General features: G+C 43.5%; 1 long non-coding RNA gene across 1 annotated transcript in view; it reads right to left on the minus strand.

The window, feature by feature from the left end:
* LOC131279968 (uncharacterized) overlaps positions 1-743 on the minus strand; it is a 99,076-nt gene extending 98,333 nt beyond the window's left edge. Inside the window, exon 1 of the long non-coding RNA XR_009187482.1 lies at positions 414-743. This is a non-coding gene — a long non-coding RNA (uncharacterized lncRNA). The remainder of the gene's footprint in view (positions 1-413) is intronic.
* Between the last annotated feature and the right edge of the window lie 12,588 nt (positions 744-13,331).

Below are 13,331 nucleotides of genomic sequence, written 5' to 3' on the forward strand. Positions count from 1 at the left end.
CGGAAAACGATCTCTTTTCTCGCACTTTGGTGCGGGGGCAGCGACCCTGGCTGTATGCAAAATAAACAGCTAGAAGCGATCTTAGGAATCATCCGCTTCAACCTCCTTATTTTACAGGGAAGGAAACGGCTTCACGGACGTAAGGGACTGTCGTCGCCCACCCTCTCCCCCGTCCCACTGAGCCAGGAGCTGCCCTGCAAAGGCATGGCCACGTGCCCTAGAATTCCAGTTCAAGCCCCCACCTTACAGAGTGGGGAACTGAACCCCAGAGGGGCTGAGACCCACTTCGGGTCCCGGATTCTTCAGAGGCAGAGCGGCTGGAAGCCCGGTGCGCTCGTGGCTCGGCGGGACGCTTCCTCCACGTTCACCCGCGGCGCCAACCATCCTGCCTCCGGCCCGCGCCACGCGAGTACCTGTCGGCGGCGGGGAGTGACAAGACGCTGGCGGGCGCAGAGCGAGCGGGGCCGCGCGAGCCAGAGCTGGGCATCGGCGTCTCCGCCCCCTTCGCCTCAGAACGCTCAGGCCCCTGAAGCGCGCGGACCACCGGACGCCGAGGAAAATTCGGGAGCGCCGGTCACGGGAGGCAGGGCCGCTCGGACCTCCTCCGCTCAAGCTTCCGACTTCATCGGGTCAACCATCTGCAAACCAAAGTCCTTCGCAGCGCACCTCAACTGGAGCAACACCTCCCGGCTCGGGAGAGTCAGATTGCTCAGTCCCCGGAGGAGGGGTGGAGAGGGGGCGGGTTCCCATGGAAACGAAAGGCGACTCTTTGCGCCTGCGCTGACGCGTTAGGCACCCTGGGAAATGTGGTTTCCCGGCTGTTGTCTGGGGGCCACAGGAATGGACGCAAGATGGCGCCAGAGCGTTGCTTTGGGTTCTAACCAGCCGGGTTCGCGGGTGCCGCCGCGCTTGTCCTTAGGAGAGGCCGCGAAGGCCTGAGAGGTCGTTTCTCCCACAGCCGCGGCCCTGACGCGTCTGGGAAGCGGGGTGTAGGGGCGGGGGCGTGGTCTCTCGAGCGCCCTCCTTTTGCCGTTTGAAAACTTGTACGAACGATCGGCTGCCCTGGCTCAGGGTAGACGGGCTGCCGCGCTGAGCCGACCTAGGCGGAGGGAGACCGTCCTGGCGGTGGGAGCCGAGCCGGGAAGGAACGCGTGCCAAGTTCCGGTCGGTGTGGGCGACCTCTCCCGCCCGAAGAGGCTCAAGGGGCAGGTGAATTAGAAGCTCCATAAAGGGCCTTTTGGGGACTCTCCGAATTGGGGTCATCTGGACCCCAGCCCTGGGGAGTTCTGGCAGTTCCGGATCCAGGGCCCGCCTTGGGCACAACGGTGAAATTTGTGCTTTGACTTCCCGGGGACCACCTTCTCCATTCCCAAGGTCCCTGGTCTGAGAATACAGAATTTTAGGATCGTGTTCCGATTACTTAGATTTCTAGTAATCTAAGAGATTTCTTAGAGAGTCAGATTACTTCCCTGGGCCTCGGTTACCTTATTTCTAAAACGGAGGTAATCATAATGCCTGTCCTTTCTCCCTCTGAGAGTGTTGCCTGGTTCCTATGAGATGGCACCAACGTGTAGGCTGCATGGTCCTTTAAAGATATAAACAGGCATTCCCATTTGCTGTAGATTGGGGTAACTTCTTTGAAAGAAAATTAGGCAAGGCATCTCAAAACTAAAAATGCCCATAGCAATTCTAGCAATGTCTTACAGATTTGGTGGCTATATGTGCGTAAGAAAGTAGTTCCAATGAATGAATAATGAAGCATTATTTGAAATGAAAAACAGTGACCTGTAAATGACTTAAGTGTTTATGAATAGATAACCACAAATAAGTGATGGTGTGTAAAATGGAATATGTGTGGTTATTTTTAAATGGAGCAGATCTTTCTGTACTGATGTAATACTCCTCATGACATGAAAAACATGTCAAAGTGTAGAATAGTATGTTAATATGTTATCATTTATATTTTGAAAAGAATATATACAGGGACTTCTGGGAAGATGGAGGATTAGAGAGGCAGAGGGTTCACTTTCTCTCCCAGAAAAATAGCTAGAAGATAGGCAGAGACTGTCTGGAAAGCTGTTCGAGGGCTTAGGACGCCTGGGAAGGGTAGATGGGACTCAGAAGAGAGAAAGGCAAATGAAAGGAGCCTTGGCTGGCAGGGAAAATCATGTGAGTAAAACTGAAGTAGCAGCTGCTGATGTCCATCCCACCTCCTTCAGAACAAATAGCAGGGGGTCTCCTGGCCCCTGGCAGGTGGCTGTGGACTGAGAGGGTAGCAGGGGTCCTCTTCCCTAAGAAAGGGGAGAGGGTGGGACACAACCTACAGCAAATTCAGATTTTGGCACACAAACTTGGTCTGCAGCATTGGAGGGGTGGCACATTTCTAGACCAGTGGGGCCATGATATTGCTGACCCTGAGAGCCAGCAGGGACTAAAGATAATTTGCCTCCTCGAACATACTCTGTACTGCCCTGGGCTGGTTGCTGAAGAGGCAGAGAGAGGAAGACCACCAAGGAAGGAGTACAGTTTCTGAGAAAGTTTGTTTGAGATGCTTGGCCAGCCCTGAGGACCTTGCTTCTCTACCACCTGTCCAATCAGGTTACAGTGAATCCATCCCCCACTAGATTCTGGGAGGTCTGCCAAAGAGTGCCATCTGCTTACCAGACCAGAAAATACATGAAAAGAAGGAAAAAATAATACATAAAAGGCATTCAGGAAGCAGCCGTGGCTCAATCAGTTGGGCTCCTGTCTACCATATGGGAGGCCCTGGGTTCGCATCCTGGGGCCTCCCTGTGAAGGCAGGCTCGCCTGCAAGCCTTGGAGAGCCACCAGCCTGCAAGTGCCACGGAGTGCTACCTGGCCCGCAAAGCACCGCGGAGTACCGCCCAGCCCACAAGGGCTGCAGAGAGCCGACTCAGCAAGGTGACACAGTAAAAAGGGAGACAAGTAAAAACACAGAAGGACGCACAGCAAATGGACACAGAGGCAAAACAACAAGCACACCGTAAGGGGTGGGGGGAATGAATAAATACAGACAGAAAAATACACAGCAAATAGACACAGAGAACAGCAGCAAGCAAGATGCAAGGAGGGCAATAAAAAAAATTTTTTTTTAAATAGGCGTTCAGGTGCCTTTACTGGCCCCTTGCCAATGCCCTTGGAAATTGGCCTGCACCTCATTACTGGGTCCTTAGCACTGTTTTGAGAACTTAAGCAGGGGTAATCCTAAATATCTAGAACAAGCTGAACCAAGAATCAAAAAACAGTGGTAGCACACAGCTACTTAATAGTGAATCCCTAGGCATGAAAGAGAAACATCAGAGTAAACTCAGCATCAGAATCAGATGCCTAGATATCAGCAAAAAACTGCAAACTAAAAAAAAGGAAGATATGACTCAGGCAAAGGAACAAATCAAAGTTGCAGATAAGACACAGAACTTGAAATGACTAATCAGTGATATTCATACAAACCTCCTAAATCAAATCATGGAATTGAAGGACAACATGGCTAAAGAAGTAAAAGACATTATGAAGATGTCTGGGTGAGCACAAAGGAAAATTTGAAACATTGTAGGGAAAAATAATAGAGCCCCCTCTCACTTGGTAGCAGAATAGGGATCCCCAAATCCTCAAGATTGAGGAATGAACAAGCATAAAAGGGGAATGCAACTATGAACTAAAGTAGACTTATTCCAGTAATGGGAGAACTTGGAACATTGACGCAATGGTAGTGGTCACCAAAGGCTTAAGAGGAGAGATAGGGAAGAATAGGTGTAACATGGGACATTTTGGGAACATTGGAATTGTTCTGAATGACATTGCAATGACAGACACAGGCCTTTATAAATTTTGTCAAAACCTATAAAATTATGCAGTGAAAAGCATAAACTGTATTGTAAACTATAGACTATAGTTAGTAGCAATATTTCAATATATGTTATCAATTGTAACAAATGTACCACACTAATGAAGGATGTTGTTGGTGAGGAAAAGTGGGGGAGGGGGAGGGGGTGGGAATCCCCTAAGTTTTTTATGTAACATTTATATAATCTAAAGCTGCTTTAAAATAATCAATAATAAGAAAAAAGGAAAAGGAAAAAAAATGACAGCTTATGGAAATGATGGACACAATAAGTGAGATTAAAAATACAGTAGAGGTGGCAGACTTGGCCCAGTGGTTAGGGTGTCTTCCTACCACATAGGAGGTCCGCGGTTCAAACCCTGGGCCTCCTTGACCCGTGTGGAGTTGGCCCATGCACAGTGCTAATGCATGCAAGGAGTGCCCTGCCACGCAGGGGTGTCCCCCCTGTAGAGGAGTCCTACACACAAGGAGCGTACCCCATAAGGAGAGCTGCCCAGCACGAAAGAAAGTGCAGCCTGCCCAGGAATGGTGCCACACACACGGAGAGCTGGCACAGCAAGATGACGCAGCAAAAAGAAACACAGATTCCCGTGCTGCTCACAACAACAGAAGCGGACAAAGAAGACGCAGCAAATAGACACAGAGAACAGACAACCGGGGTGGGGGGGGGGAAGGGGAGAGAAATAAATAAATAAATCTTTAACAAAAAATACACAAAACCTGAAAAAAAGTGTTTAAAAAAATATACAATAGAGCAGAGTGGGAGTGGCTCGGTGGTTGAGCACCTGCTTCACACATACTTGGTCCTGGGTTCAATCTCCGGTACCTCCTAAAAAAAAAGAAAAAGGAAAAATACAGTAGAGGCATATAACAGCAGATTTGAAATCATGAAAGAAAGAATCAGTGACATACAGGACATCACTGTTGAAATTGAAAAGAGAAGAACACAAAGAGTAAAAAACAGAAAAACTGGAGCAAGTTCTCAGGGAATTGAATGATAGCATGAAGCGCACCAACATATGTGTTATGGGAACTCCAGAAGGAGAAGAGAAGGGAAAAGGGGCACCAAAGACTATTTGAGCGAATAATGGCCGAAAATTCCCCAGCTCTCATGAAAGCATGAATATGTGTCCAAGAAGCACAGCATACTTCAATTAGAATTTTAAAAATCTAAATATATCCACCCCAAGACACATAATGTTCAGAATGCCAAATGCCAGAGATAAAGAGAAAATTCTGAAAGGAGCAAGGGAGAGGCAAAATATCACATACAAGGAATGTCCAGTAAGACTTAGTGCATATTTCTCTTCAGAAACCATGGAGGCAAGAAGGCAGTGGTATCATGTAATTAAGGTACCGAAAGAAGAACTGCCAGCCACAAATTCTTTATCCAGCAAACCTGTCCTTCAAATATGACAGTGAGCTTAAAATATTCACAGATAAACAGAAACTAAGAGAGTTTGTAAACAAGAATCCAGCTCTGCAGGAAACACTAAAGGGAGATCTGCAGCCAGAAAAGTAAAGACAAGGGAGAGAGGTTTGGAGGAGAGTGTAGAAGTCAAGACTATCAGAAAGGGTAACCAAAGGGTAAAAAGACAAACAAAAATAAGATATGACATATGAAAGCCAAAGGATAAAAATAATGTCTTTACAGTGATAATATTGAATGTTAATGGATTAAACTCCCCAGTCAAAAGACATAGGCTGACAGAATGGCTAAGAAAACAGGAGCAGCCATATGCTATCTACAGGAGACTCCACCCGAGACCCAAGGATGCAAATAGACTGAAAGCGAAAGGTTGGAAAAAGATATTTCACACAAACAGTAACCAAAATAGAACAGGGGTAACTATATTGGTGTTAGACAAAATGGACTTTAAATGCAAAAAGTGATAAATGCATAGGCCATTATATATTAATAAAAGGTAGACTCCACCAGGGAGGATTAACAATCATCCATGCATGTAACCAGGATGCTCCAGGATACATGAGGTGAACTCTGGCAAAACTGAATGGACAAATAGACATCTCTACAGTAATAGTTGGAGACTTCAACATGCCACTCACATAAATAGATAGAACAACTAGACAGAAGATCAACAAGGAAACAGAGAATGTTGAACAATATGATAAACGAGCTGGACCTGACAGACATATACAGAACAGTGCACCCCTGCTCAGGAGGTTATACATTCTTCTCAAGTGCTTATAGATCTTTCTCCAGAATAAACCACATTTGGGCCACCAAACAGCTCTCAAATAAAGAAGATTAAAATTATACAAAGCACCTTCTCTGATCATAACAGAATGAAACCAGAAATGAATCAATAGGTGGGAAATGAGAACATTTTCCAATATATGGAGGCTAAAAAATACACTCCTAAACAATTAGTGGGTCAAAGAAGAAATTGCAAAAGAGATTAGTAGTTGTCTTGAGATGAATTAGAATGAGAACACAACTCATCAAAACTTATGGAATATTACTAAGGCAGTGCTAACAGGGAAATTTATAGCCATAAGTACCTATATTAAAAAGAAGAAAGAGTTCAAATCAGAGACCTAACTGAATACCTAGAGAAACTAGAAAAAGAACAACAAACCAATCCCAAGCAAATAGACAGAAATAACAAAGATTAGAGCAGAAATAAATGAAATTGAGGGGGAAAAAAAAATCAATAAAACCAAAAGCTGGTTCTTTGAGAAGATCAATAAAATCAACAAATTCTTAGCTAGACTAACAGGAGAGAGAGAGAGAAGATACAAATAAGTGAGGAATGAAAGGGGGGATGTAACAACTGACCCCACAGAAATAAAAGGATCATGAGAGGATACTGTGAGAAATTGCCAACAAATTAGACAACTTGGATGAAAAGGACAAATTCCTAGAAATACACAAACAACCCTTGTTGCCTGTAAGAAATACAGGAACTCAACAAACCACTCTCAATAAAGAGATTGAATCAGTCATCAAAAATCTTCCAACAAAGAAAAGTCTGGGATCAGATATCTTCATAGTTGAAGTCTACCAAACATTTTGAGAACTAATACCAATCTTTTTTAAACTCTTCCAAAAAATTGAAGAGGAAGGGAAATTACCCAACACATTTTATGAAGCAATATTTTATGAAGCAATATCAAAGCCAGATAAAGATAGTACAATAAAAGAAAATTACAGACCAATCTCTTTGATGAAAATAGATGGAAAAATTTTCAGCAAGGTACTTGCAAATCAAATCCAACAGCATATTAAAAGACTTATACAGGAGTGGGTGTAGCTCAGTTGTTGAGCATTTCTTCACATACATGAGGTCCTGGGTTCAACCCCTGGTACCTCCTAAAAATAAAAAATAAAAAATTTTTTAAGTGATCAAGTGGATTTTATTCCTGGTTTGTAAGGGTGGTTCAATACAAGAAAATCAATTAAGGTAGTACACTATATTAACAAATCAAAGCGGGGAAGCAGATGTGGCTCAACTGATAGAGCATCCACCTACCATGGAGGTTCCAGGATTTGATCCCCAGGGTCTCCTGACCTGTGTGGTACACTGGCCCACACGCAGTGCTGCAGCAAGCAAGGAGTACTGTGCCACGCAGGGGCACCCCTGCGTAGGGGTGCCCCATGCGCAAGGAGTGTGCCTGCAAGGAGAGCTGCCCCACGTGAAAAAAAGTACAGCCCACCCAGAAGTGGCCCTGCACACACGGAGAGCTGACGCAGCAAGATGATGCAACCAAAAGAGACGCAGTTTCCCGGTGCCACCTGATAATGCAAGCAGATACAGAGCAGACAATGGGGGGAAAGGGAGAGAAATAAATAAAAAATAAATCTTAAAAAAAAACCAAAAAACAAAGGGGAAAAAAAACACATGATCATCTTGATTGATTCATTTGACAAAATATAGCATATTTTCTTGATAAGAATGTTTTGAAAGATAGGAATAGAAGGAAAGTTCCTCATCATAATAAAGGGCATTTATGAAAATCCCACAGCCAATATCATATTCGATGGGGAGAGGCTGAAAGCTTTCCCTCTAATATCAGGAAAAAGACAAGATGCCCACTGTCACCACTGTTATTCAACACTGTGCTAGAAGTTCTAGTTAGAGGAAGTAGTCAAGAAAAAGAAGTGAAAGGCGTCTGTGGCAGTTTGATATTATTAATTAATTCCTTTTTGTTTAAAGTTGCTTTTAAATTTATTTTTGAATTCCTACTTTTTTTTAATCCCCTCTCCCCCTGCTTGCTTGCTGTCTGCTTTCTGTGTCCATTCACTGTGTGTTCTTTTGTGTCTGTTTGTCTCCCTTTGCTGGGTCATCTTGCTGTGCCAGGTCTCCGCGGGCACAGGCCAGCTTGCCTTCACACCAGGGCCTCCCATATGGTAAATGGGAGCCCAATCGATTGAGCCACAGCCACTTCCCAAAAAGAAGATATTGATTATGTTTGTAAATTGGTCTCTTTCTCCAGGCGTGATAACACTTTGATTGTTTTGTATTAGATTTAGCTGAGATGCCTTTGATTAAATTATGTTAAGATTAGGGCTTTGATTTGACCATGTCATTTGGGCATGCGGAATTGAGTCCCCACCCCCTTGGTGGACTGATAAAACAGACCCTCTCACAGAATTAGATACACAGAGGAAGAGAGACAGCTAATGAAACATAGCAGAGGGCCCCGGGAAGAGGGATGAACTTGATAGTCTACAGCTGACCTTGTGAAGAAACCAGAGCAGCTGAACCTGCAAAGAAACAAGCCCTGGGGAGAGAGACAAGCCTTATGCCAGCCTACAGCTGAGATCAGAAGAAGCTGGGACCGTGGAGCCTTAAGAGGAAGAAGGAAAGCTGAACCCTCGCAGACATCATCTGCCATCGTGCATTAACACATGGCAACAGACTTTGAGTGAGAAAGTACCTCTTATGGTACCTTGAGTACTCTTTTTTTAAATTTGTTTATTTCTCTCCCCTTATCCCCACCAATTGTCTGCTCTCTGTGTCCATTTGCTGTGTGTTCTTCTGTGTCCGCTTGTATTCTTATCAGTGGCACCAGGAATCTGTCTCTTTTGTTGCATCATCTTGCTGCGTCGTCAGCTCTCCATGCGTGCAGCGCCACTCCTGGGCAGCCTGCACTTTTTTTGCACGGGGCAGCTCTCCTTACAGGGTGTGCTCCTTGTGCATGGGGCTCTCCTACATGGGGGTCACCCCTGCATGTCATGGCACTCCTTGCACACATCAGCACTGCACATAGGCGAGCTCACCACACAGGTCAGAAGGTCCTGGGTTTGAACCCTGGACGTCCCATATGGTTGGCGGACACCCTATCAGTTGAGCCAAATCTGCTTTCTGAGTTGGCCTCCTTAGAGGCTTGTGACTGTAATCTTCTACCCCAATCAATACCCTTTATAAAAGCTAACAGGGGAAGTGGATTTGGCTCAATGGATAGAGCATCCACCTACCACATGGGAGGTCCAAGGTTCAAACACAGGGCCTCCTGACCCATGTGGTGAAGCTGGCCCATGCGTAGTGCTGATGTGTGCAAGGAGTACCCTGCCATACAGGGGTGTCCCCCGCATAGGGAAGCTCCACACGCAAGGAGTGCGTCTCATAAGGAGAGCCATCCCACGTGAAAAAAGTGCAGCCTGCCCAGGAGTGGGGTTCCACACACAGAGAGCTGACACAGCAAGATGACTCAACAAAAAGAGACACATATTCTCGGTGCCACTGACAAGAATACAAGCGGACACAGAACACACAGCGAATGGACACAGAGAACAGACAACTGGGGTTGGGGGAAGGGGAGAGAAATAAATTAAAAATAAATAAATAAATAAATAAATAAATAAATAAAAACTAACAAATTTATGTTACTTTGCATCAGTACCCCTTGGCTGACTAATACAGCATTCAAATTGGAAAAGAGGAAGTAAAACTCTCATTATTTGCAGATATAATCCTATTTTTAGAAAATTCTGAACTACTTAACAAAGCTATTAGAGCTAATAATGAGTTCAGCAAAGTTGCAGGATACAAAATGAGCACGCAAAAATCACTTGTGTTTCCATACACTAGTAAAGAGCAAGCTGAGGAGGAAATCGAGGGGGAAAATTCATTTATAATAGCAGCAAAAAGACTCAAATATCTAGGAATTAGTTTAACCAGGAATGTGAAGTTTCTGTATTCAGAAGATCAGAAAACACTGTTAAAAGAAATCAAAGAACACCTAAACAAATGGAAGCACATTCTATGTTCATAGATTGGAATATTAAACATTGTGAAGATGTCAATTCTACCCAAACTGATTTATAGATGCAATGCAATTTAATCAAAATTCTAACAGTCTATACTTTACAGAAATAGAAAAGCCAGTTACCAAATTTATTTGGAAGAGAAAGGGGTCCCAAATAGCCAAACACATCCTAAAAAAGAAGAGTGAAGTTGGAGGACTCACACTTCCTGTCCTCGAAGTGTACTATAAAGCTACAGTGGTCAAAACAGCATGCAAATGACATAAAGATAGACACATTGATCCATGAAATTGAATTAAGAGTTCAGAAATAGACCCTCACTTCTATGGTCAACTGATTTTTTATGAGCCTACCAAGTCTGCTTTTCTGAGACATAATAGTCTCTTCAACAAATGGTGCTGGGAGAACTGGCTATCCATAACCGAAAGAATGAAAGAGGACCTCATGGACCTCATCTCACTCCCTAAACAAGAATCAACTCAAAATTGATCAAAGGCTTAAACAGAAAAGCCAGAACCATAAAACTAGAAGATAATGTAGGGAAATATCTTTAAGACCATATAGTAGGTAGTGGTCTCTTAAACCTTACACCCAAAGCATGAGCAAAGAAGAAAAAAATAGATAAATGGGACCTCCTCAAAATTAAACACTTCTGCACCTCTAAGGACTTTGTGAAGAGGGTAAAAAGACAGCCTCCATGATGGGGGAAATTATTTAGAAATCACACATCCGACAAGGGTCTAATATCCATGATATATAAACAGATCCTGCAACTCAACAATAAAAAGACAAATGACTCAATTTTTAAAATGGGCAAAAGTCCCAAATAGACATTTTTCTAAGGAAGAAATACAAATGGTGAAAGAACACATGAAAAAATGTTCAGTATCACAACTATTAAGGAAATGCAAATCAAAGCTACAATGAGATATCATTTCATACCTACTAGAATGGCCAATATTAACAAAACAGAAAACTACAAGTGTTGGAGAGGATGTGGAGAAAAGGAACGCTTATTCACTGTTGGTGGGAATGGAGAATGGTACAGCCACTGTGGAGGCCTGTTTGGCAGTTCCTAGGAAGTTTCATATAGATTTGCCATGTGGCCTGACAATACCACTACTAGGTCTATTCTCAGAAGAGCTGAGAGCTATGACACAAACAAATGTCTGCATACCAATGTTCATAGTGGCGTTTTTCATGTTAGCCAAAAGATGGAAGCAACCCAGGTGTCCATCAACTGACAAATGGATAAATAAACTGTAGTATATATACATGCTGTAAGAAAAAATAAAGTCGTGAAGCATATGACGAGCATGAACCTGGAGGATATGTTGAGTGCAAGCCAGGCACAAAAGGACAACTATTGTATGATTTCGCTATTCTGAACAAAACATAATGAGCAAACTCATGGAGTTAACAGCTAGAATATGTCGCCAGAGAACAGAGCATGGTTAGAGAATGGAAAGCTGAGGTTTAATCTGTGCAGAATTGGTAAGAAGTTGTTTGGAAATGTTTGGAAATGAGTATAAATGGTGAAAGTACATCATAGGATTTGTAATTAGTAGTGCTAACATATGGGTATGGTAGTGGTTTTTTTGTTTGTTTTTTTTTGGAGTAATGAAAATGCTCTAAGATGGATCGAAATGATGGATGCACAATTCTTTGCCATTGATTTTGCATGTTAGATAAATTGTATGGTTTATGAACAAACAAAAAATAATAATAGGGTAGATTGTGGGAAAAATGCACCAAATGTAAGATCTGGACTATAGTAAGTAGTATGATGCTCTTTCACAATTTTTTACAAGTATTTCACAACAATGCAAGGTACTGGTGGTAGGGTGAGGTATGGGAGGCTTGTATGATGTTATACTTGCTTGTATTGTAAGTTCATAACTTTTACTATACACTTTTGTTTGTGTATGTTCACGTATCAATGATATACTTGAATAAATTTTAAAATAAAAAAATATATACACAAATATATTTGATTACATAAACATGGAGCGTCATTAGAAACTGGTAAGAGTCATTGCCTATGAAGAATGGAAGGGTGGAGGAAGGGGTAGGAGGGACACTTGTGTTTCATTTTATATCCTTTTTTATTTTTCACTCTTTTTTACTTGCTCCTTTAGCAATTCGTGTGAGCTTTTTATAAATTATTTAGTCCTTTAATACTTTATTCTGCAAATCCGATGCACATATTTTCCCCTCCAGGATTTTGCCCCCAGCACGCTCCGGGGATTCCAGTTGGCCCACAGCTCCGAGGACGTTTGGGCCCTGCCTTGTGAGCTGTCCAGGGTGCAGAAGGCGGGGCCTGGCCTTGGCGTCTGTCTTGACACCGACCCCTCCACCCCAACCTAGGGCGACTGAAATGGCTGTCAGAGTGGGAGTTCTGTGTGGCGGTCGCCTGGCGAGCAGCCCCCGTGTTTGTTCAGTAGGGTGGGATGGCTAAGTGGGTCAGCAGTCAGAACTAGCTTCTCTGTACCCCACCTTGCAACTCTGCCCAGGCCTCCCATAGACAGGTGCAAAGGATTCCTGTTCAGAGAGCAGGTAGAGCAGGGGTTCTTAACGTTTTTAGTCCACAGACCACTTTGCCAGTAAGTGAAAACCATGGGCCCCTTCTCAGAATGTTATAGCAAACAGTTTTATGACACTCAACATTGGCATGTCTTTATTTAGAATTATTCAAAATTATGTTTTACAACTTTCCCCTAAGTTCAATACCTTCTAACCTAACACACTTCATCATCTGTTCAGTCATTTTTGGTATTTAAAAATTTGAATTTTCCCACATCATAAAACGACCTCTGCCATCCTTACCAGCCTTTTTTCAGGCAGTTATCCACTGCTCTCAGAACACACTACAGCAAAATATAAACCATACTAAGTGCACATTATACTGTGCATTATTTAATAAATATATCACACCTGCACCCCATATGTCCCCACAAGAATAATGTTTAAAAAATTTTTTCAATTCAAGTTCACGGAACCCCTGAAATCTTTCCATGGACCCTTTGGGGGGGTCCATGAACCCCAGGTTAAAAACCCCTGAGGCTGAGAAGTAGATTTGGCTCAACTGATAGAGCGTCCGCCTACCACATGGGAGGTCCAGGGTTCAAACCCAGGGCCTCCTGACCTGTGTGGTGAGCTGGCCCATGTGCAGTGCTGATGCACGCAAGGAGTGCTGTGCCATGCAAGGGTGTCCCCTGAGTAGGTGCACCCTATAAG

The sequence above is a fragment of the Dasypus novemcinctus genome, chromosome 10, assembly GCF_030445035.2.
Source record: "Dasypus novemcinctus isolate mDasNov1 chromosome 10, mDasNov1.1.hap2, whole genome shotgun sequence".
Classification (NCBI taxonomy): Eukaryota; Metazoa; Chordata; class Mammalia; order Cingulata; family Dasypodidae; genus Dasypus; species Dasypus novemcinctus.